The sequence below is a fragment of the Syngnathus typhle genome, linkage group LG4 (genome assembly GCF_033458585.1).
Source record: "Syngnathus typhle isolate RoL2023-S1 ecotype Sweden linkage group LG4, RoL_Styp_1.0, whole genome shotgun sequence".
Classification (NCBI taxonomy): Eukaryota; Metazoa; Chordata; class Actinopteri; order Syngnathiformes; family Syngnathidae; genus Syngnathus; species Syngnathus typhle.
This window is the reverse complement of record NC_083741.1, coordinates 20,036,342-20,061,820: the sequence shown is the minus strand read 5'-3', so window position 1 is coordinate 20,061,820 and position 25,479 is coordinate 20,036,342. Positions and strand designations below refer to the sequence as shown.

The window sequence follows — 25,479 nt, the reverse complement described above, 5'->3', positions numbered from 1 at the left end:
ATTTCCCAACTATCTATAACTAATTTATTAAATAGGTCATGCTTCTGTCATATTTATAGGCCGCCTGCTGAAAGCTAATTGCTACGAGTGAGAGTCTTCCACTTGCTGGTGTGATAAGAGCACTTGTCAAGAGAGAGAGCATATGTTGCCACGTCGAGCGTAAGGAAGCTGATATGGCCAAAAGACAATATGACGGTAATGTAATATGCGCCATATGTTGAGCATAAATGTTGGAGAAAAATGTCATCAAATAGAAGAAGCCATTATTGTAAATTCTGTAACACAAACCCTGCTTTTCAGTGCGGGCATTTGATATGTTTTTTTTTTTTTTTGGAGGAGGAGGGGGTGTTGTTTCTTTAATAAATATTTAAACTGCAGTTGATTGGATGGAATTTTGCAAGTAATTTTTCATTTCTCGTCAATCATTCTAACAGCAGTACTGATTAATTTCTATTACCTAAACCCCTCTCGTGTGCTCTCACTGGCTACGGCCTGATGATGTCAATAACAGAGTTGGCAAATTTTGTTAGCCGGAGCTTTTTAGAGCCATGTATTTTCCACTAACACGATATACAAAGAAATGTAGCAAATCGTGAATAGGTGAGAGTTCACTGATATTTCAAGCATACCTTGTCCTGCGTCAATATAAACACCTCGAGGCTTCACTAATATGAACTAAAAGTGCACGTATTTGCATTTACACTTGTGTTTGCGTGTATACTGAGAAGCTGAAGTAGCACACCGGAGCCCGTGACCAACATACGGCTTTCAATCCATTTTTGTTATTATTATGTGGTTTCCTCTAACGCAATTACAGCGAAGGACTATAATGCGATTTGGGAATTGTTTATTATTCAATTACGGGGACGTCTCTGGACCCGGCTCGCATGCGAGGCTCACCCTCGGAACGCCTCCTTAACGGCTCCGAAGTCGTGCCCTTCTGTGGAGATCATTGTGACCGCCAATTGGATTAGCGTGACGGAAGAAGTCACTCCTTATGAGGCTTAAAGTGTAACAACAAGCCCGGTCAAATTCATTTTCCACTCAGTTCTCAGTGATCATCTGCTCAGAGAAGAAGAAAAATCATTCAAATTGGTTCCCGTCTTGTCTTGTTAGGATGACAGCGATTTATGGCTCGCCGCTAGCTGCTGCCAGGGGTCTTTTCTCGGGAATTTTTCAGTCTCCAATTATCGCAGCAAATTGGATTAAATCTGCATCTCCACCACAGTTCCATTTTAATGTCCAATTCATTAGCAAAACTAACATTCTTATTAGAGCTTTAATGTTCTCCACATGGTTTATGAGGAAATATGTACTCGCAATTACACTTAGCCTCTCACTTAAGCACTCCTGGTACAGTGTGTTAAGTATACAGAGTGTCCTGACTTTATGACATGAGACTTTTTGAGGTTACGAGGGGCGCAATAAAACGTGTGGTGAATATCGGCGTTATTTATTTCATGCGATATCCTTTCTAATATTTGTAATGTGATAATATCAATCATAATTGTGTTTGGTATAATCTGCTTGATTGTCATGTCAGCGTGGGAAGCGTCAAGAGGGTCTAGCGGTGGAGCCCTCCTCCATTAATAATAGGGCCGCATCGATGAGGTACAGTTCCACTGTCACGACTTTGATAGCGACTGGCTTTCTTGGCCACCGCTGATCAATAGCTCGTCTCCTCGGGGTCCCCTCTGGCTCCGGGGGACCGAAGCGACACCTCAGTTGTGACTGCACGGGGTTTACTTTGTACACCAGCAGACAAACATTTGATTTGGATTTCGCAGTGGGAATTTTGCATGAGGGGCAAAGGGAGCAGTGCCCCAGCACATCCAGTGGATGGCGCTGTAGCATTTTGTTGTTATCCATTGAAAATTAGCACTAACTTTGTTCTCATAGTATAGACTCAATAGTTGTGAAATTACATTTTCTCAAATAAACAAAAACCAAAAAAATCATAAAATTATGAATTTTCATTTTAACATTTTTTTATTTATTTTCTTATGTTGTGACTTATTCTAAAAATATAATAACTCCATCCTTATTCTCCTGATTTTTTTTCCCTCCGACCATAACCTTAGTAATTCTTAATATTAAGATTACCCATATAAAAATCTATGACATCATTCCGCAGCGTCTCCTAACATAACAAACAAGCCGTGTTTACAAAGCAGGAACAAGTTCTCCATAGGTTCCATCACGAGTCTGTGATCACAGTGACCTCTTGCAGGGAAGCAATTGACTGTGGAGACTGCAAACTAACGTCTGCTTTTCCCCTCAGATGGGCACAGCTGGAAAAAATCCGCCACCCAGCCCGACAGAGCCAGGCTAACACCGCACCTCCCACTGCTGATACCTCCCCCAAGCACTGGCATCTCGCTCTCCTTCGCCCTCCTGCATTATGCTCGAACCCATTTGCAGACGTGAGTAGACCGCAACAAGCTTACTCAACTATTTTCCAAGTAGAATGTTAAATGAAGACCATCCTTAAGTTCTTGTTTACAACATTGTGTGGACATCATTTACGACAAATTCTAAGTGTCCCACTTACCTGTAATGTACCTTCAAGAGTGCAGTCATGTATTCAAGTGTAACCACAGTGCAACGGCTGCTTGATGCGTAAAGAGCCGCAGACATGCTGACATAATACTGATGCTAGCATAAAATCGAGCGGTACGTGTGTAAGTCATCTTTTTGTTGCGGTTTCCGCCTCATTTTTGCAATTGCTCGCTGAGGTTTGCGCTTGTCTCCAGCAGACGTGTTTCTCATCGGCTTATGTTAATGTCGGGAGCAAGTGTGACCGCTCCAATAGAAAGCCAGTGACATGGCCTGTCTGTCACCTGACACCTGCCAATAGTGGGGGTCTCGGGGCAGGGGGGGATCTCGGGGAGCAACACACACACACACACACACCTGATAATTATTGAATTATACACAGCGCGCCTCTTTCACTAACCTCTCCTCTCCCGGGACCCAGCTGTTCATGAAATACCTCCCAGTAAGACAGGGGGGGGGGGGGGCAGCTTGGGGTGGGGGGGTCATTAAAAAAAAAAGAACTATGCTTCAGTGGCTCTCAATAGCGTGGACATTTTTTAAGAGAGGCCAAGTGAAAAGATACAATTTCACTCAATGAGCCCGCTGCAATGGGACGACACAAAAGAGACAAGATAGTGCAATCTGGAGGTCAGTGACACCGTCGCCTGTTGCTGTAATGACTACACTTGCCTTCATAGCTTGCGCCGCCTTTGTGTGGCCTTCACTTGTGCCTTGTAATGCTCTCATCCCGTTCATATTCGCTGACAAAAGAGCACCGGGATGGAGGCTGTGTTACTCGCTTGACACGCGTGACAGTCACATTAAATGTCAGGTGGCGGCAGAATAATTTGGATTCTTAGTGGAGGCTTTATTAGGTACACATCAGCACACTAATAGACATTGTTCAATAAATACCTTTTTGTTATGGTAAGAAAAAAAGCGAGGACTATGATGATAATGAGGAAACCCATGCAGGCACGGGGAGACCATGCAAACTCCACACAGATAGGCCGGAGCCGGAATCTAACCTCTGAACCCTAACCTCTGAACTCTGAGGTGGACGTGCTAAACAATGTGCACGGTGTCGTCTTAAAATATAATGTTTATTCAATACATTTATAATTAGCATAGATTATACGATAAAACAAAATTCCACTAATTGCGGTAGTAAAATAAAGTCATTTGGTGGAAAATGTTTCTAGAAGTCAAAGTAATTCAATTTAAATTGAATTTATGTTTTGAAAGTTAAATTGAAAGTTAATGAAAATATTATTTGAAATAATTCTTTTCAAATGTAGGAAATTTGCCTAGGAATCAAATTTATTCCATTTCCATTAAATATGTTTAGATTTATTTTTCATTGAAATAGATTTACATTAAAAATGTTTAATTATTTTCATGTAACATTTAACAAAAATGAAATATAGTAGATTAAAAAAAACATTAAATATATAAATAAGAAAAAATAGGTACATCAAAATAAAATTAAAATTATTACGCATGTTTTTGAAAAATGTACATAATAATAAGATTTAATTAAAAGTATTCCCACTGGGAATTTTTTTTTTTTTTTATAGGAAAACAAATGAGCCGTTCAAGTGATGGGAGGATAATTTTATTGAAATTTGCTGTGCATATATTTTCTTTTTAAACCAACAAATATGAGGGTGACAGGCGTCCATTATGTGATGGACCTTAGATCTTCCATTCTATTTAATGTAGTTGGTTTGGTCTTTTTTCTTTTTTTTTAACAAGAGAACAAGAATACGGCCAGCACAAAAGTCCGTTTATTAGCAGATGAATCTTTTCCATTGTTATCTTCTTTCTACTTTGTAGTGGTGAAACCCAATCGGTGTTCAAAGAGCACACTTCCTTTCTACTTTATTGTCTTTCAAAGTTGAAAGCAGAGGAATAAATCAAATAAATAAAAGAAAAGCAAAAGCAGTGTATTTACCTCCAGTTTTGATGCGTGTTGCAGTTTTAAAGGATGGCGAGCGGGGGTAATGAAAAAGACTGCAGTAGACCAAAAAAAAAAAAAAAACCAGCCCATCCACTTAAGATATCTTTGAAGATGAATCAATCACGATATTATGGCGAAAGTCGGCAAGGTGGCTGGCCGCCGCCGATCGAACGCTCGGCGTCTTGCACTTCATAGCGGCCCGCGGGGGGCATCATTGACGCCCTTGATTGATCGCGCGGTGGAAGTGACTGCAGAGAAGAAAAGGATTACGCTTGTCAAAGGGCAGTCAATACAGCGAGGCCGACGCTCAAATGTTTGCACTAAATCTCAAATAGTGTTTGCAAAGCTGAAAAGGGGAAAAACAGGAGGACAGAAAAAAAAAAGGTTCATTTTGCTCAGAGGACCACTCGAGCTGACAGGCCGCCTAATATGTGTGCAATTCATCAGGCTAAAACTCGAAGGTTGACAGGAAAAACTCTTGATGCTTTTTAAACTTGTCCTTCTTGACCTTCTTCTTTTCTTTTTTTTTTTGTAAACTTTTCTGAGACATCCTAGCAAGATTTCACCGGTCAGAACTCACGTTTCTAATTTCTTCATTTGTACTTGTCAGAAGTGATAACACTTGGCAGTTCAAATCTTGTAAGGACGTTTCTGCCAATTAAGTGAAATTTCCCTCTCTTTGTAGAGAGCATCCATCATTATGACTGGCTCTTTTGATGGCCTCAATAGCGCCGCCTACAGGCCTTTGGTGGAAGTCTGTTTCAATCGGTACTATGATGACAGGATGCGCCATCCAGGTGAGATTTACACCATCTTCTGTTGCCGTGTGTGTTTTATATAAAAATCAAAACATGATTGATTGGGGTGTAGCATTTGTACCCTCTCCTTTTTTTATACAAAACACCAAGTTCCATAAAGTGCTATGGAGATAAATCACTGTTATCCTTGACAGCGCTGACAGCGTTTTAAGCAGCGGCAATCATGGGAAGCACCCCGGGAGCCCCCTCGCAAGCCCCCCCCCTTTGTGCTGCGTTTTTTGCAAAATGTCATGAGGGATGGAAGGAAGGCTGGTAGTGGTGTTTTGCGTAGGACTCAAACACTGACATAAACATCCCAGAGCAGTAAGCAAATTGTGTTGACGAATAAAGGTAATAAAGGTTTTGAAGGAAGGGGGGGTGGTCCCGTGTGAATTCCGCTCACCCGGGTAAGATTATGGTGTTTGCTTTTATCTGTCAAGGATCAATATTTCAAACGTCCGATAAAAGGGGAAATTGAAGTGGGAATAGACGGGAGGATCATAAAAGTACAAAAGCACAATTATCAAAACGCACTTAAAAGCGCCTAATAGGACACGCGCATATTAAAAATAGACGCCACCGCACACCCTGTAGTGAGTCATTAGATGGAGGATTCTGGAGACTTGTGAGCAGCGTCTCTCTTCTGATGCCATTTATGGACCACTTTTGTCCTTTACGAGCAAAGCATTAAGAGAAAGTGTGACACAAACATTTGTTTTAAAGCCCAACATCGCAGTATAAATGTAGCTGCAGCTTGTTGTCATATAATCTAAAGTTTCCTGTCTGTTGTAATGTTCTTCTGTTTTGATAGTAGAACTTTCCGTATGGTAAGTAAGACATGTTTCATTTCACATTTATTTGAATAGGTATCAATGCTATGATTAATTTGTAATGCACATTATCGCCATCTACAGGAATAGAGTGGAAGAGCATTGAACAAAATTTGGGATTTTACAACATGGCAGTTCATAACATTTGTCCTATTTCGCTTTCAATATTTTTTTTGTTTAGCTTTCTTTCACTATCTGATCATGTTATAAGCTAAGCTAGTAGTTGCTAGCGAATATATTTCTGTTGCTCCATTCGTTTGCACTGATTGTTACATCAAAGCAGTTTCGTTAAACATTTCCGCGGTTTGTTTTCCGAATGTTAATCTTCACTTTTAAAAGTATTCTTTTCCTCGTTTGGACGTGATGATAATGTGATATACCCTCCATTTCTTTTCTCGACATATCTAAATCATCCTTCATTAAAAACATGGGTCAATACTTCTACTCTCCTGCTGAAGCAACGTGAGGGGCGCTTCATTTTCACACTCCCCCTCAAAACAAATCAATGGCTTCTATTATCTTCTAAACACACACACACACATTCGGTGTCATTTTAGAGGACGTTTTGATAATGACTTGCATTAATTCAGCACTGCACAATTAATACTGACTTACAAATCTTGCCCTAGGACACTGAATGATGCGAAACTTTGCGAAATTTGTATAAAAATACAATCTAAATACAAATCTTGCATATTCACCAGTTCTGGTGCTGTTTCGTTCTCCCGGGTTGCTGAGGCATGAAGGCGACTCAAAGCCTCTTTCGTTGCGCGCTGCACGCTTGGCCTCATTAACAAGAACAAATAACTTCATCTTATCCTACTTTTCAAGATGTTTCTTTTGTCCCCTCAAGTTCAAGAAGCGTTTTTAAGTACATATCCCCCCTTCCAACCCTTGCCAGAGCTCAAAACAATGAGAAAAGGAGAACCCGAGTGTACTGAAACCCAACACTGTTTTTTTAAGCTTTGCTTACAAAAGAGGTCCACTCCAGTCATTCTCTGGACTTTAGTCAAAACAGTTTTTAAAATGTGAGAGATCACCGTACATGGCGAGGAAAATGTGTGCGGTGCACCACTCAAACAATGATGTGGTGAAATACAAAGAACAGGCTAAGCTAGGCTAACTGTTATATCTTGTTTGCTAATTACATTGTGAGAAAATGCTCAAATGTTTCTCAGCACGTCCCTTGCCTAAGTTCGGCTGAGCCATTCGACCTCCATCAATCCGTCTTTGCTGTCCTTCAGCTTTAATTTTCCCCTTGATTCAATTCACATTTTCTTTTGCTATTTGCTTTATATGATAGAAAAGTGAGGAGAAACATCTTGAGGGATGAATTTGAGTTCCCGCGGCGCCTTTGAGGGCTCATTTTCAAAATAGTAAAGGTCTCGGCGCGTTATGACCGTTTGTGCTGGTGCATTTGATGGCGCTCGTGCAAACACGAGGCGGACGACCTCCAGCCATATTCCGCCGTTTTCTTTTTAAAGATCGGCGGTGTACCATCTCCCTCCGAGGGGATCACGGCCGCCTTTAACGGCGTTTGGGGGAGCCTTTCAAAAGTGTTTCACGTCGTCGTCTCCGAAGGCAGGCAAAGGTGACCGACTTGAAGCGGGTCGACGCATGATCGGTGTGGGAAAAAATTCAAGGCCCGCTCTCGGTTCGATACATTCAAACAGCTCGGGTGTTATGAGACGTGGGATAGTGCAGCGCGCACACACACTGTCTCTCGGCCCCCCGACGAGGATAATTCATTAACTTCCCTTAATCCTCCAGCAAAAAAAAAAAAAGATGAAAAGCTTGCTGCATATCAAAAAAAACAATCATTTGACTGCTGCTGCTGACACCCCCCTCCTTCTCCCCTCTTACATGCATGTCATGTGTTAATGAGCTCGGAAATACATTTTGGCAGCGCCATGGGATGAGAGGAGCTCAATAAAATATACACAGGAGGTTGAAACGGCAGGAGAATTAAAAAAAAAAGGAAAAAAAAGCTTTTTGACAATGTTAAGCCCAGCAGCCGCTTTGAGGCAACAGAAGGGTTTTTATCAGCTCTTCAGATGTTAGATCATAGGGCGCGCAAAGCTTTCCAAGGGTAAGCAAAGTCAGGCGAGGCGGTACTGTACCGCTAACACGCTAATGCTACTCATCACCCATGCTAGGACGTCATTTCAAATAATTGCTTACTCTACTTAAGTAGAATCATCAGGTATCTTTGCAGGAGTAGATAATTCCAACAACTTTTACTCTCTGTTAGAAATCTTATTTTAGTTGCTAGCTAGCATTAGCTAATTTAGCATTTTCTCCGAGTCTCCGAGTTTTTGTTTCTCGTTTGTTTCTGATAGATTTGTTGAGTGAAGCAAGAAATGACTTTCTAACTAAGAAACATACACACGTTTCAACCTTGGTTGAGTTCCCGCTCCGTCTACTGAGTGCTGTTCTCGTTGACATTGCGGATGATGAAACGACAGGCACTTTAGCTACGTCGTGCTGATAAAGCTGCCCAACCCCCTCGTGGAGGATGATGGAATCAAAAGCACTTGCGCAGGTTAGCATCGCCGTCATTACTCTCGTCCCGCTCCATTAAAACTGACTGTGGGGCCTTGATGCTTGGCCAAGATGGAGTCAAAAATGTTTATTGTTGATATTAATATGCGGCTCAAAATGTGGCGGGAAAAGCTTTTTCTTCGACACTTCCAATATGGAGATGTCGGCTGTCAAAATACCGCTTACAATTTTGAGATACATGATTGATGACCATCAATATATGACGCTAACCTTATAGATACATGTTTTTTTTTTTAATTGGACTCAAATTATGGATCTTACTGCTTTTATTGTCCAGTTGGAAGCGCATTTAAATGTGCCGCGACACATAACTCAACATCAGCTCTTCAATGATGAGCAAGCACTTTTCCTGCATTAAAAAAAAAAACGTCCTTCCTTGCTCATCTCTTTTAAAAAATAAATAAAGCCGCATAAAAAACGAGCCACTCTGAAGCCGGCTTGTTTATCGAGGTGCGGCCCTTCAACCGTTAATGAATGTTGATTCAGCCAGGGCCGTATCCCGCTCGCGTCCGTATCCGGCCCTCGTGATGAAGGGCCGCACGGCTGCGGGGGAAATGGAGGCTGTTTAACATTAAAAATGATGATATTGCATCAAGGCGATAAATAAGTGCGTAAATATGTGCGACGGGAAGCAGGATGACTGATAGCGGCACTTGCCGCAACCCATTAGTTGTTGACAGCTCCTGCAAGGGAAGCAAGTGGGAATGCGCGGCCTGTAATTCTGTCTCATTACCACGCCAGACGGCACTTCCTCTCGCGCACCTTTAATTCATCTCTTATAGTTTGCCTGTCAGCCACTTTGTTTTATTGCAAACTAACTTGGCCGCTCGCTATGACGCCCGATTTACGGCGGCCAATCGAAACGCCCGCAAATCAGAGAATATTTCCATCGATTTCAAATTGTCTGATCTCTGCGACGTTCCCGCGCAGCCATTGGCCGCTCTTTGCTGATTAGCTTTTTCCTCTCATGCAAATCAATCAGCCCAAAGCAGCTGATGCCCCCTGCCATCCAATCAGCTCTGACGCATCCAAAATAATTGTTGATGATATTTATGTGAGCTGAAATACTTATCGCCCTTGAAGGGTACTCCAAGCAGATGCTTGAAATGAAATGCAGTAGCTATATTTTCGTTAATCACACATAGAGCAAGTGAATCGTTATTACATAAATTGACGTGAATCGAAAAAAGTATAAATTGATATTCCTTACTATTAACCCACAAATCCAGTTTGCAGGGAGGTGAAAGAAAACAAACGTCACGTCACAAAGGACGCTTATGTTCATAAAGAAAATTGTCAGATCGGACCCGGTTATCGGAAACGACCCTGATTCGACCTTATTATTTATTTATAGGAAATCAAAATCTTGTTTCAGCTCTTCAAGAAAAATTCAAGCCACGCCGCAAATAGCAAAAAAATCCACAACATTGACGCCAAGGGGCTTATAATTACTTTAACCTGCTGCAGCGAAGCACTACTTTTGTCCAAATGAAGCTTTGTAAATACAAAGTAGAAGACAGAACTAATTTTACATTGAAAAAGAAAAGAAAATCAAATGGGATTTTTCCCACCTTTTTCCTGCAATCGCCTCTTTCTCCTTACTACCTCTCTCCTCTCCCTGGAACTCTATCTAAATCTTATTTCATCCCCTTGCGAGCTACTTCCACTACCTTGTCACTATGAAAGCCATTTGGCTGACAGGGAGGCGGACTCTCTCCGCAGCGTACTTCCTGCTACAAGGTGTGGCAGATAATTATAGAATGCATTCAGGTCGGTGGAGGTGTGCTGCTGTCCGCTTCGAATCTAAGGCCAGTCACATGCGCTTAGCTTCAGCAGCTGGGAAGGCACCTACAGGTCTGAAGGGGGGCGGTGTAATAGTGACAATGGACAGGTTTAATGTCATGGCCACTGGCGTCTGTGTCCGCGTCATGTGTGCGTGATATGACTTTGTGATGACAAGCGGTGATTTAGATGGAGCTGGACGTGGACACGGAGAAGCCCGAGGGCGGCTCACCTACTCGCACGTTAGCGTCACTGTCAGGAAGACGCAACGATGAGAGCTGAGTGGGCACGGAGTGACATGTTGGGCAGACTGTTCGATTTATTTATTTTTTCCAATCCAAGAAAGCTAAAGAGCATAGAAAAATAGTTTTGTATTCTTCAAACAAGACGACAATGTTGTCAGGTTTGATGTTAACTTTTGTAATATTGCAACAAAAACGTGGGAGTTGGTGATGGTCCAAAATGAGAAGAAACAAGAATGGTCCCAGAAATAAATTTTATTTTATTGATACGTAGAGTAGGAAAGCTAAACAGTGAAATTATTATTATTTCTAACTAAGCTTAATGATGCTTTGGACTTACTAATATCAAATTCTCAGAAGAACAAGCTTACCTGTCATTTTGTTCTGAAAAATACTGTGGGGAAATGCAATGTTTGTGTGTGTGTGTGTGTGTGTGTGCGCGTGTGTGTGTGCGTGCTTGTGAGACCTGGCATGGGAGCAATTACCGTCAGTAATTTCATCTGCTGACATACGCTCAACATTGTGTAGTAGGATTCATTTGTAAAACTGCATGAAATAGGAACTTGTAAGCCACAAGCTGTAAAAAAAAAGGGGAAGAATTCAAATAACTTTCCTCATTGAGATGTTTTATAGATTCCACATTACCAACGACCTTGAGAGGGTTAGGAGAGGAAGCGGCTGGTGGAAGGCAGCCTTACAAAGTAGAAATATTAGTTGAGTTATTTTCAGGAATTTGGAGTTAATACAGTAGATGTTTGATTTGTGGGAGAAAATGCAACACAGATGTGAAGCACAACTAAATACGACTTTACGAAATGAGATGGAAGAACAGTGAGGAGCTTCCATGTTGCAGTTTCAGTTTTTTGGGGTGAAACGGTTCAAAACGGCCTTGTTGTGCATCATTTAATTTTTCTTCCCGGCTTGTGATCTTGTAAAGGAAAAAAAAAAAAACGACATGCAATCAACCACTGATGAGTGGGCCCATCTTTGACTGATTAAAAAAAAAAAAATCCCGGCATACATTTTTGAGGCACTTCCTGTTTGGTCTGTCCCGCCGCCTCCTCCTCCTTTTGCCTGAGAACCAAGTGCATTTACTGTCTGCTGCATGCATATTAAAAATATTTACAAAGCTCCTTTTAATAATTGCATTTCCCTCTCAACTTTGTAATTTTCAGAGAGCGGATGGTTGTGATAAGGAAGTCCAAACATCCGCCACGTTTCTCCTTTGCGTGCATTGTTCCTCGACAATTAAGAAATGTGCCGCTTGCTAGCCTTCATTGACGGACAATTCCCTCCGGGAGGAAAGGGCAGGGGCGTCTGCGCCGGCGAGGGGGTGGGGGGGGGGGGAGAAAAAAAGCGACAAGACAAAGCAGAGAAATGAGACTAGGCTTGTCCACGCGCAGGTAGCTGCTTGGTGTCAGCCTCGCAAGCATTGCAGGGGCCGGCTGCCTGAAGACGCCCATCACCACGTCGATAAATCCATCAAGGAGATCAATGATTCTGCGGATCACTAAAAGTTATCGGCTTCAGCCCTGCCAAATCAGCAAACACAATCACTATGTAAATCCATCTCCTCCGTTTTAGAAAGACTGCTCACCCCAAACCGGGACCAAAGCAGTCCTGAAAAGTGAGCTGTAAAACTCACACCAAAATTAATCAACAACTAATCGTTTATAAAATTAACAATTTTCATAATCATTAAACAACAATTATTATTATACTTTAATCTAAAATAAAATGCTGGATTATTTGATGCAATAATCGAGACAATAATTTGTGACATCCTTCGTTCATTTGATTGACGATTGTTACTCGATGCACTCTTATTGCCTTGTGATCATCTGGTCTGTTTGTCTTTGTAGCGGTTCACATAGCTAACTCGCCACTTGTAGTTTATTTGTTCGGTGTAGTGGTTCACCTGAGTGTAGGGATCAATTCAGTCTCCCTGCAATTAATCGATCACGATCCAGTTTGACTTTTGCAGTGGGTCCTAGTCCTTGTCTAGTGTCATTAATTATCATAATTGACATTTGTCAAGAGCTGATCTGATCCAATTCATGTCCCCATATAACAACCGACAGTACATGTCAAATACCAAAATAAATATCGGAATTGTCTTGCAACGTCAATCTTTGTAGTGGTTGTGTGGTAGTGGCCTTCACAGTTGCCCTGAGATTGACTGTCCGTCCGACCACGGTGTCGTCTGTCTTTGTAGTGATTCACGTTGCTGACTTGTATGCATCTGGATCGATTCCAACTCAATGTGCTGATTCTTGAAGTGAAAAAGTTTGTGAACAACTGATGGAGTGTGTACACTTCTACCAGAAGCCTGTCAAGGGGCTGTTTGTTCATACCGAGGGGACATCTGTGCCTCCTGATGCTGCCGTGACACTCCCTCTCCACACACACATGTTCTACCCCCCCTTTTCTCCTCACCTCTCCCTTAAGTTAGTGTCGCCCACCTCCCCCAAGACAGCTGGGTGACCTGCAGGCCCGGCCGGGATAGCGACTCACTGTGATGAAATAGAGGTAGGCAGTTGTTCACGCGCCCCCCCTCGGGGTCATTATTTAAAAAGTGACAGAGACTCCAGTGAGTGAAACGTGAGCGATGTAAGGAAAGGAGGCTGAGGCATAAGGGTGGTGGTGGTGGGGAGGGCGCAGGTGTATTGTCCGTTGGAGGGCGAGGCTGCCGGGAGACAAATGAATCCAGCAGGCATTTGGTACACACCGGAGATTGCTTATCGATCCGGATCGTAGTATTCAGGCGGGCCTGAGAGAAGGCTGAGAATTTTCTGAGGGAGTTAATAACCTGGCAGCTCAGCTGTCTTGTCCAATCCACCAAAGGCGGAGGCCTAATCAGGGCTGGATTCCCTTTTCTTGTCCCCCCCCGACGTCCCCCGCTACACCCCGCGTCCCCTCCCACCTCGGCCACTCACTTCCACTCCGTCGGAGCCGGGCGAGTGATTGAAATGACAGCCCCCGTTGAAAGAGGCTAATCAAATTGTTTATTATCAGTCTGAATCAATATGTATGGATTGTTAAAACATCAAAGTCGGGGGGCCTGCAGAAAATAATAGTCGGGGGGCCCGCTCACCCGGCGACAGCAGCTGCTCGCCCTGCTCTGTTTAAAACGACGTTCACTCTTACTTAAACCCCGTGACCCGACTGAAGGGGTCCCCGAAAAGATTCCCTCCGGCGCATCTGTTCTGGTGCGCCCGATGAGCTGGGGGTCCTCAAATCGGGGACCCCGAACCACCGGGGTTCCGCAAGCCGTAGCTTGAATGTCAAGCAACCACACTTCGTTTTGATCAAAATTTTGTGAGCTCCCGTCATTGGACAGCTCCACGCTCAACACGCTCTTGTTTCCCTCCTCTTAACGCGCCGGCCCGATTGCAAATGAGCTCAGGGCTGATGAATGAGTCGGCCCAAGGGCGAAAATTGGCCCGAGATGGACATTGTAGTTGGTCGGGAGACAAGCCGGCGTGGAAGATTGATGGATCGCCATTGTCCGTTCATTGGCGCCCAGCGTGACACCTCATGTTTGGCCGGGGTCCACCTCCCTGACACTTCGCAAACACGAACCGCGTCGCCGGCTTGATGGAATGATCAGACGCTGAATGATATGTTCTCCTCCGTCTTGACCTCTTTACCGGCGCCGAGCATTAAGATGGATCGCTGGCGAGTGTGAAGACCCAAGGTCAAAAGTGAGGAGGCATTCAGCCGCCTTAACACCCTCCATTGCCATCCATTCATCAATTTCTACATGTCCTATCCTCTGCAGTCATCTAAATGAACCACCAAAAAGACCGATCACGCCCCGAACCGATTCAGTGAGCGACAATTGATTTCACGCCGATCGTCAGCTACGTGAATCACGACACCGTGGTCTCATTGGCAGCCAATCAAAGGGCAACTATGATCAGCACTAAAATGTGAACCGCTGGACTGATCACGACAACGAATGAAAGTCGGTTCGCTATGTGACCCGCTACGTTCTGGACCGTCAGTCAGCGATGTCAAAGCACGACACTAGCACAGCTTGTTTTGCTCAGCGCGGTAATCTGTGCACTTGATCAGGGCATGAAGCCAACTGTCATCCAGCGCAGCACACAATGAAGGTGATTGATTGGACGCTCCGGGGATCAAACCCTCATTTTGCTCCTAATTTCGCCTGTCACTCATCTGACTTCTGCCGATGTCCACGTTCAATAACAGCCCCGCTCATCTTTTCAGACAATAGTCACGTCCTAATTGGAAGTCCATGCGACTCCTTATCATCCAGCCCATTACATAATCCACATGACGGCAGCCGTCATCCATCATACCGCAAATTTGTTCCGTCTTTTGGGCTTGGATGATCACAGGCGACGGAGACGTATTGATTTTGCACAAAACACTAATCGGAGACTCCAGAAGTGGATTGTTTGTCAGTTATTGATAATTGCTTTAATGAGCATGACGGTCAGGTGGGGGCAGAAAAATGATGGTGCCTGACACCCTTTAGTTGATGGGGTGATGTCTTTTTTTTCCTACACCGGTCAACCATTTTTTTCCCAATTTTCATAATGATAATCCCAATAATAATCACTGTGATATATTGAGTCGTGATGTCCCGCTCAAGATATTTTGCCTTCCAATTTATTTATACACTTGAGAATGTTAAATAGTTTTATGATGGTTCCAGTTTGTCCGATTTCCAATTTTTTTTTCCCATGTGGAAAAATCCAAAGCAATTTGGGGCCGATGCAAATGAGGATTATTAAAGGCCAACTCTCTACAAAGTAACCACTAGTTTGCATGAGCACAAATATGAACTGCATGTTGGAACCTCACCAAGCATCTGGGCCACAATTAAAGGAACATTACTGATTAAACATATGGACCTCTGTCCACTTCACAACTTGACAAAAACAAAACAATAATGTGTCCTTTGCGGCTTTGAAAAGAACATTAAGCCTGATGAGGCTGGCGGCTTTTGTCTGATTGAAGTGCAAACATTAAACACGCAGTGATGTGCGTGTTATGCATTTTGCCTTGGAAAAGATGTGATGGTTTATTTAGCAGGCTGGGATGATGCAAAATGGGAGATTGGAAAGTAGAGGACTTGCTGTATGCTGAGTGGGCTGGCCTAAAAAAACAATCTGTAGGTGGCCTCCCAGTCTTGACCTGCGCTACTATAATGTGCTACATAAGGCTAATGAACTGTTTTGCTAGCTAGCATGTGTATGAACCCAAGTATAGTTTCACCAGTTGTTCTAGCCCAATATTTTACATTTTACTATCCGAGTACAATGTCAAAGGACTGTGTTTTCCTTTTTTGTAGTAGTTAACTTTCCCTTCAAACTTGTATGATTGTAAAGTGACTTTCAAAGCTCAACTAACAAACGTTTTTCTTCCTTAGACGTTTTTGTTTTCCCGTCCAAAATGTGCCCCATCAGAGGTCTTCAAAGGGTGAGTAGATTCTTCTTCGTTTTACAGAGATTACCTTTTTATGTTATAGATTTACATCACGTAACTTTCAAATGTGTCCATAGAGTTAATAAAAGTTTTACGAATAAGAACATTTGACCTCGGAACAGATCAGTTTTTAAAAATGATTTCCTATGGAATAATTGGTCCAGAAAATGGCGACCAGAGGTTGCACACACACAGGAGATACTACAGACTGATATAAAATAACACAAAAGCTGTGTAGGATTTGGGACTTATTGGAGTGCACCTGCCAGGTAAGAAGATAAACCACTGGAGGTCAGCATAGTTGAAGTTGCCAGTGGCGGTGTTGGCTTTCTCCTCTTAGTCAATCTGTGACATGGTCCTCCACATATTGTATGAATGCACATTGCGGTATGAACAATCAGCTCCTAATTAGCTTGGCTTTTGATATGAAACGATGGATCATCTTCTCGCTAGGCAACAGCTGATTGGCCGCTAATACCGTTTAGCCCCCCTCGCCGAGTGGCGTGGCTTTCATGTGAGTACATATTTCCTGATAAAACGCCGGCGGTCATAACTGGAACAAGGCCCCGCTTGACTCATCATACCCAGGCCCGACATGGCCGCGGTCCACTTGCTTTATTTATCTCTTACATCTGTTTCCTGCGTGCCGAAGCCGTTGTGTCTGTCTCTCTTTCCCGCTGCAAGTCATTAAGGCCCGCAGGTAAGATCGTCTTGTCTGCCGACAAGCCTTCAGCATCTGCTCCCGCCCGGACCCCGATCAGAACCAGGATGTTTAAAATGCATGTCCGACTGCTTTGTTTTGACTCGCTCGGAGTGCTGTTTAATGACAATGGACTGCTTGTTCTGTTCCGGCACAGTTTCTAATCAAACCTTTCATCAGTAATGGATGGAGGACCTAATTGTGGGTGTATGGCTAGGCTGGGGGGTGTCCCCCTTGTAGGCTTCAATTAGAGACCACTCGGATGGGGTCTTGGGTGTAGAAAAAGTCTTTGTTTTCAATTCTTGGTGCTGCTATGTCAGCATTGCCAAGTATAGACACGCTAGCAACTAGGACACAGTCGATTTTTTTACCGTGCTGTTTTGTGATCCCGCACAATCAGCAAGTGCAGTCTGAAAAGGGCTTTAAGTATCATTTGAGGAATGTTTGAATAATTCGAAGTGAACCAGGAACCTTATTGGTACAGTCATTGGTCAAACACGAGAATTTTCCTGGTCAGCTCCTTGTTAGATAACAGCAAGTTGTGAAAGTTGTGTCAGACGTGTGTATTCAAAAACTTAGTAAAGGCCAAAAATTGTCAACTTATATATGTCCATATTTAATGTGCAAAAAGATGCCATAATGAGACCGACGCATAATATGTAACCACAGGGGGCAGCAGAATACTCTGGTTTCCATTCCGAGTTCATTTTAAGGTAGCTCAGCTAGCTCCCCTCTAACTTGGAATCAAGAGCAGCGTCACACAATGTTAGCTGCCGTGCGCCATGTTACACTCGGCCCCGTGCACTGGGGCCTAATTAAAACACACTGAAGGCTTGATAACACTGTGGCTGAAAGTAGATCTCCTTAAGAGATACTTAATCCCGCTAAAGATTTGCAGCAGCTCTCCCGCGCTGCATCGCAATCAAAGCTATCAGTCGGGTCTCTAGTGGACTCATTACTGGATTCCACCAAACTGACACCCCCTCTTCCACCTTCAGACACCCGCTCCTCGCCTCCTCCCGCTCCCATTCGCTGGATGACCCGGGCAATCACACCTATTCTTATGACATTCATTAAGCGGCGGCGATAGACAACTAACACACTTTTGTCTCATCATTGATCATCGCCTTATTGGCGAGATGCAAGCCTGTCGCTGACTGTAGGTGTGTGTGTGGGTCGCAGGTCTCCTCTTCCTTACTGGAGCAAAGGTCAGGTATCAGGCATGGCGGTGATCAGGAGCGACTCTAAGCACATTATTCAGGTTAATGAATGCGCTTGCGTCACCCTCGTTGCGGCTATTCTTACGACCTTAGGAGACCACCTACTGCCAAGGAGTAAAAAAAAAACAAAGACCTGACACGATAAGTTCAAGATAGTTAAATCTACAGTCTTTTTTATTCCAGTCAATTAGGAAGGAGGTCTTGTCATTGGGGTTGCAGGTGAATTGGGGTCTATCCTAACCCAGTCAACTGGAATAGGCTCCAGCTCACCTGTAAATGAGTGCATGGATGCTTTTCATTGGAGACATTTTTTTGGGAAGAGAAAAAAAAATAGATAATAGATAAATAATAAAAACACGTGCTTTGTTTTGGGGGTCGGCGGCACTGGCCAATTGATGCACCGGATCGGATGGGGCCCATCAGTTTGCCGCCCGTGTCATAGGGGGGTGCATGGGGTCTCGGTGTAAGTGTTCACACGACTGCATTATCCGGCTGATTTAGTTATGACAGCTGGCGCCAGCGAGGAGCACAGCGGTTGGGTAGGGGAGAGGGGGGGGGGGCGGTTCGGTGGTGCTGGGAGGGATCGGATCACCCAGGCTGCAGACAAATGATGATGAAGAGATCACTTTATGGAACAATCTCCATAATATTTCATGCTCGCTCGGCAGCTCCCAGGCGGTCGGGGTGGGGGTGGCGGTGGGGAGGGGGGCTGCGAGGCTAACTGCTCCATCAATTGATTTGATTCACGGCAGCAGCGGACTACTCGTCGCGTGGAGTATTTCAAATAAATGACAAGCGCGGAAAGGAATGATATCTACATCAATATTAACCCTGAAAGGGAATAATGGATGCCGGGCTGCAATTTGCGCCGCATCCTGAGTAATGCCTAACGCGGCAGAAGGCAGGTGACGGAAGAGTTATAGCTCAGACGTTTCCTGTCCTTAACCCCCCCCCCAACACACACACACACACTCACACACACATAACTAAAAGAACAAGAACCGGGGTTTGCAAACTTTTCGGGCTGGGGGGAACAAACAGATAACATAATATGATATAATAATGAAAATAAATAAATAATAAATAAATAACAAAATAAATAAACAAATACACTAATAAACTAATAAACAAACAAACAAACAAACAAACAAATAAATAAATAAATAAATAAATAAATAAATAAATAAATAAATAAATAAATAAATAAATAAATAAATAAATAAATAAATAAATAAATAAATAAATAAATAAATAAATAAATAAATAAATAAATACACACAAAGTGGTGGCTCACGGACCCCAATTTGAAAAGCAATGCACAAGCGTTTTTTATTTGACCTCGAGCGCACGCCGCCCAACCCCTATACAAATGTACAAGCTACATCTTCCCCTCCTCCTGAGGCGGCCATTTATTTTCCTCTTTATGAAGCACATTACAGCCGAGGAGGCTAAACCCAAGTCGTCGCTCAGCCCCCGCCTCGCACAAAAAGCAGTTTATCAGATAAATCACCCCTGACCGCCTCGCCATTAGAGCGGCCACGGAAGTGCAGCTCGGGCACGTATGGCGCTAATAATGATGGCGTGCTCGCCTGCTATTAATGCGCGGACATGATGCATGCTTGGGTGCAGCGGCGGTTTAACATGGCTCAGCACTCTTAACCTGATCCCCCTCGCACAAACAGGTGTATAATGGATTCAGATCAGGTACATGGATATTTATACTGAAAAAAGCAGGTGAATAAAGCTTCAAATTGAGACAAGGATAAATGAAAGGGGCGCTATGCAATGAAAAGCCTGTCTCCCAAGTTTGCGTTTCCTTGTTTTCATCATTAATAAAAGTTTTACGACTAGCGGAAAAAGTAGCTTGTTCAAGAAATGTATATCCAATAATAATAGTGTTAGAGTAGAAAAGAAAAAAAAAAAGTAAAGGAAGTTGCATTAATTTATTGCCATTGTCAAATGAGAACCACATTTTGAATTTTTGTGATTCTGTTTAAAACAAAAATCCATAATTAATTGAATTGGATAAATTAAATTAATAACACTAAAAAAATATGTGTTTATTGTTGTCATCTAATGAAAGGCATGTATCGGCAATTTTAAAAAAATCACTAATTTTTATGGGGATATATCTGGAAATTTATGAGTTATTCTTTTTCTGTTTTAGAGATTTCAAAAATGGAGATAGGCAAAGATGTTCCGCAGACATTATTTTGCCTCACCTTATATCAGTGCTTCTCAATTATTTTCTGTCACGCCCCCCCCTAGCAAGAAGAAAACTATTCGCGCCCCCCCTCCCCACCGTGACTATCCTAACTTGTCTTGTAAGTCGTAAAATGTTGCACTGTCGCAAACGTGACAGAAGTAACAATGAGAGCGCCACTGCCCCCTGCTGTAGTAAACGCGCAATTACACTTTATTCTAGTACTGCCAAAAAAAAAGCCTGTTCCCCAGGGTCACACGCGCCCCCCCAGGAATAGCACCGCGCCCCCCAAGGGGGGCGCGCCCCACTATTTGAGAAGCACTGCCTTATATGAATATTTGCAGGATTTTATATTTTCAAGCACTTTCAACATTAAACCTGCAGCATTTCGGTGTTTCCCGGTAATTTTCTCATCCGTGGGAGCTTTGGCGGCGGCGCAGCACTTGTCAAGCGGCATGCAGAGAGTCGCTCATCATCCTCCTCCTCTCTGGGGCCTGCTTGTTGGTGTCACTTCCCATGTGCGGGCCTGCTAGTTCATGTCAGCCGCTGCAAGCAGGGGAGAGCCCGCCTGCTGTTTTACTTCATGTTTGGCTGCTCGTGACGGGCAGAGTCCCCCCCCCCCCCACTATAGATGTTATGACAGTTAACCACGTCGCCTTGGTAAGCGAATATGACGCAGGCGGCTTTTACGGCCGCTCTTCACAGTCTGTTAGCATGGCGTCCGGGTGACTGTTTTTTACAGCCCATAAATGGAGCGCCACGCATATTTTCTGAGCCTTTAGGAGGACAGTCGAGAGACGCAAATCGCCGGGGCCTTATTGTTAAAACAACGACGGAGCCTCTCGGACGAACGTAAACCGGAGAAGCGCGTTCCACCGCGTGTCACGGAGAGACGAGCAGGCGTCTTCGGTGACACGCGATTCCTTCAGTTGCATAATTCAGCATCGGTTGTCATGCTACAGTCTTGCTATTGATGCTTTTCCAACCGCAAAACCAGGTTACACAAGGTACTCTTATTCAGTCCTGATCAGTCAGCACTCCACGGTAACATTTGAGGGTACACAGCTCGAGACGAACAAAATAAACAAATAACGATGACCTTAGTTCTGGATGCTGAAGTTTAATTCTCCAAAGTCTCCAGTCAGCTGCAGCACTCCATTTTCTCACTGTCCTGTTAAATAACATCGGTTTAACATTTAAGGAAGTCTGATTAGAAATGACAACAATAAAAATAGCTCTTTTCTTAGCTCCGGATGCTACGATAGCTAGCAGCAGTGCCCCAATGTATCTTTGAGCCCAGTCTCCTGATTAAAACCTGACTCATTTTAACATTTGAGGAAAGAAGTAGCCGCAAATCATATGCTAACACTTTAGCCTATTACTGTGCTTTCACATTATCGTACTCAACTCCGTCCCTTCTCAACCAAAAGGTTCTATCAAACCACAAAGATTGAAACTGCAAAATGAAGTTGGTTAGACATTGAAAAGTCTCTCCATAGCTTTGACCTCCTTAGCTACCTCATTGAAAATCAAGACTGGCCAATCCCTAAAATATGATTACAAACTGATGCGACTGCTTGATTCCAGACCCCCAAAGGGCAAAATCAACAATCACCATACAGTCTTCTCCAAAAGCATGGTACAAAGCCTGGATATTATTTTCCCCACAAAACATGTAGACCAGCTGCTGTCTGCTCACAAAATAGACGCCCGCTTTGTTGGGAAACAGTGACATCGGCCCGTTACATTTATATTTTCTAAACAACGTACGGACGGGCTGTACAGTGCGGCGACATCTGCATGGCGTTTACAACCCGGAGGAACAATGACGCCTCTTAGTCTGCAACACAACTGCTATTTGTCACTGTATGCTGATAATATTCATACGAGGGGGGGGGGGGGGGGGGATTGTATGGCCCTGGAAATGGATGTCGAATTCATCCATCCAATCCCTCGCCAATGAGTGATGACCACTGCACGATCTCCATGTTGATCACGAGAGCTACAGGCAGGACAAGAGAGGCGGGTTTTACATGACAGAAGTTTTTTTTTTTAACGGATAAAGAATCTTGTTTGTTATAAATGCATTCTTGGAATGTTACTGGTAAAAAGTATTTCAAAACGCGTGCTGTCTTCTCAGGGAGCAGAAAGCTCAATGCTAAGAGACAACGATTGGAGCAGACTAACACTGTGTCAACTATGTGAGTCCCGTTCCAAAAAGCAGCTGGATTCCCCGTCCACCACACCCTGCTCGCCTTCTCTCATTGGTCAGGTGGGTACAACAAGCATCACGCTGTCATTTTCCACCAGCTCAGCGAAAAAGTCTTTTACACTGCATTTTTTTTTGTCCAACAATGTGTTCCAAAGATCCACATGGCTTTGCCTTAGCTCAGCAATCTCTCCTTTCTTGTGGTCATATGGTTAATAATGGTACTGATATTGTTCTGACTCAGAGGATAAAAAAAGGTCTGCTCCATAGCTTTGGAGGTTATTTGGAGAAGTTTTTCAAGTATTATGCAATCGTCACCATCAGGTCCAAGTAGCACCCTGTTTTGTCGCTATTGCAGCATTGTGTTGCTGCTTTATTTTGCCGAGCCATAAATAATAAATATGTAAATAAATATGACATGGCTGCATGGTATATAAAATAGATGGATAACACTGGGAAGATATTTTCTTTTCACACCACTGGACCATTTGCTGGATTTGGTGGGGCAGTGCCCCTAATGGGAAATGGGCCTGTGAATGTGTATGTTATTTAAAGAAAAAAAATAAACATCAGTAAGGTGTTTAGTGTGCATCACATATTAGCGAACGGACATAGAGCTAGCTTAAAAAAAACAAAGGAAGAAAAATGTCACAAAAGCACATGTTCATGGCTACTTGCGTAATAGAATTCCCTTTTGTTGTCATAATGACACACCTACGTAGTTGATTGATTCATAAAAATCGCCTCTTCATAGGACTTCTCTCCTTCCATATGTCACACTTGGCAGCTGTTTCATTTTGGGGAGCCATCAGACGGCTCACAGAGCCAACCGTTGAAAGTGCTCTAGCTGGGCCGATTCACTTGATTTAATAAACACTGTCTGCATAATGCATTGTGTTTTTATATTGAAGAAAAAACTGAGAAACAGCTTTTCTGGTTAGAATATATATTACATTTCATTCCAGTTCCTGGCTTCTGCTGTTTTAATAAAGTCAAAAGTGAGAGTTACCAGCCACAGGCAGTGAGCCGCCTGGCATGATTCACTGACACACTTTTAATCTATGCTGCATAAATTAAAAGGTAGTCTATACAGAAAGATCAATACACGGTTTGTCAATGCTTGACATCTTTATTATCATGAAGCAAAAAAAATTGGAAAACTGGAAAAATCATTAAGTGTACTGTCCACATCATTTTATGGTGGTTTTGTTAATTGTGAGTGTAATAGTTAAGTGTTATAGAGGGATACATAGTTAGAATATGAAAATAGTCAACCTATTATTAATTATCAAAATACAATTCAAATTAAAATATCAAAAAAGTAATAAAAATTAAAAAATATGGTCTACTTAAAATTGAAAATTAATTAGGCAGCTTATATCTAAATTGGTTATTTAGTCAAATAATACAAATGTACACTATTCCTAAGAATACGATTTTACAGCACCGTTCTAATGAAGTTATTATTGTTAGGGTTTTTTTCCCCCCGGTTTCCTTCCTGCTACTGCTGCTATGCCGTGGGTGTCCTGAGAAAAGAGCCTGCATGGAGCAGACCAGTATCAACGGGCCTGATAACAAGATGGAAAGACTGAGGCCAACAGGAAGGACAACATAAAAGAATCCTTACCAAAGTTGCCACGGTTCATCTCTTTTCACTCATTGGAAGGCATGTATGTAGCGAGGCAAGTAAAAAAAAAAAAAAAAAAAAAAAGTGTGTGCACAGTCTAGTCTCATATCGTCATCATTCAAACACATACTGAAAAGTTGTTTCTTTGGGATGCGCTTTTACTTCCTCCAAATTTGTTAGTCCAGTCAATAAACAATTCTTTCCCACTAACCTCATCATAATTACAGTAAATATTTGTATGAAAAACACATGTAGGCCAGAAATATAAAGCGATTTAACGACAAACAGTACGGTGGTGAGTGTCTTCTCTTACCATGTGACCATATTGTTGTGCCACTGTCTATAAAACGATAATTTCCCATCTTAACCAGGAAAACATGAGAGAATTTGCCGCAATCGATCCTTAACCTATGATAATTCAGGATTTTATTTCATTCCATGCCATATTAATCACAGTGCATTCTTTTCAGAACAACTGTTGAGTTTCAACATTTTACAGCATTGTTCTCTTGGAACATTGTTGTCATATCCCACATTGTTCGGATTAACGTGGAATGACACGTATCCCGACGCAGCACGATATTTTTGTGCTTAATTCAAATATAATTAATAATCCGAGGCCACCTTGCTGGAAAACAGACCTAATGGCTTCATCTCACAGGTGGTCACTGAGTGAATTATGGGACGGACCACGTGGATAAACACGTCCCTCCGAGTGACCCTCGCATGATGTTACTTCCGTCCATAAACACGGGGCGGCCGCGGCCATGCAAACACGCAGCTGTAATTAGTACCATGCACTATTTCCAGCGCTCTTCCAAACACGAGCCCCCCTCAGGCACCCCTACCCCACCACCGACCCAACAATCTCCTGCTGTCGCTTCCGTCTTGTGCAGATGCGAGGAGGCTCAAACAAATAGACGCATTTCCACCTCCGCATCCACTTTGCCTCGGGTTCCCTCGGCCGATAGCCACCTGTTGCTCGTCTTTAAATGATAACTGATGTTCGACCAAGTCTTCTTATATGGAAATAAGTCCTCCACTGACATCTTTGGTCTCCACTCCCAGGAACTGTAAATGAGTTTCCTTTCGAATAAAAGATTGAGGATACGTATTGTCGCTAGAAATGCTAAACGTTAACACGCTAATATTAGCTTAGCCCTTTGATCTAATCTCCATTTTGTAGCACCTCCCCTCAAGTCTTCTCTTGAATCAACTTAATGTGTTGTTTGGACAAATGGCAAGAAATTAAAAGAAAAGGAATTAAGAAAAAAAACATACGCTAACATTATCTTACGATTAGCTTGTCGTTATATTCCACACTCCTCTTCAATAAAATATCTATCCTTATCAAT

At 43.0% G+C, this 25,479-nt stretch overlaps 2 long non-coding RNA genes across 2 annotated transcripts; one reads left to right on the top strand and one right to left on the bottom strand.

The window, feature by feature from the left end:
- The first annotated feature begins 80 nt into the window (after nt 1-80).
- LOC133153123 (uncharacterized) lies at nt 81-24,161 on the top strand. The gene is made up of 6 exons (XR_009714256.1): nt 81-195; nt 2,282-2,423; nt 5,181-5,292; nt 16,110-16,159; nt 22,429-22,560; nt 23,971-24,161. It is a non-coding gene; the product is annotated as an uncharacterized LOC133153123 (long non-coding RNA).
- Nucleotides 4,144-6,879, bottom strand: LOC133153124 (uncharacterized). Its single transcript, XR_009714257.1, has 3 exons — nt 6,824-6,879; nt 5,880-5,963; nt 4,144-4,743 (listed from the first exon to the last, which is right to left on the bottom strand). It is a non-coding gene; the product is annotated as an uncharacterized LOC133153124 (long non-coding RNA).
- Nucleotides 24,162-25,479: the final 1,318 nt, after the last annotated feature.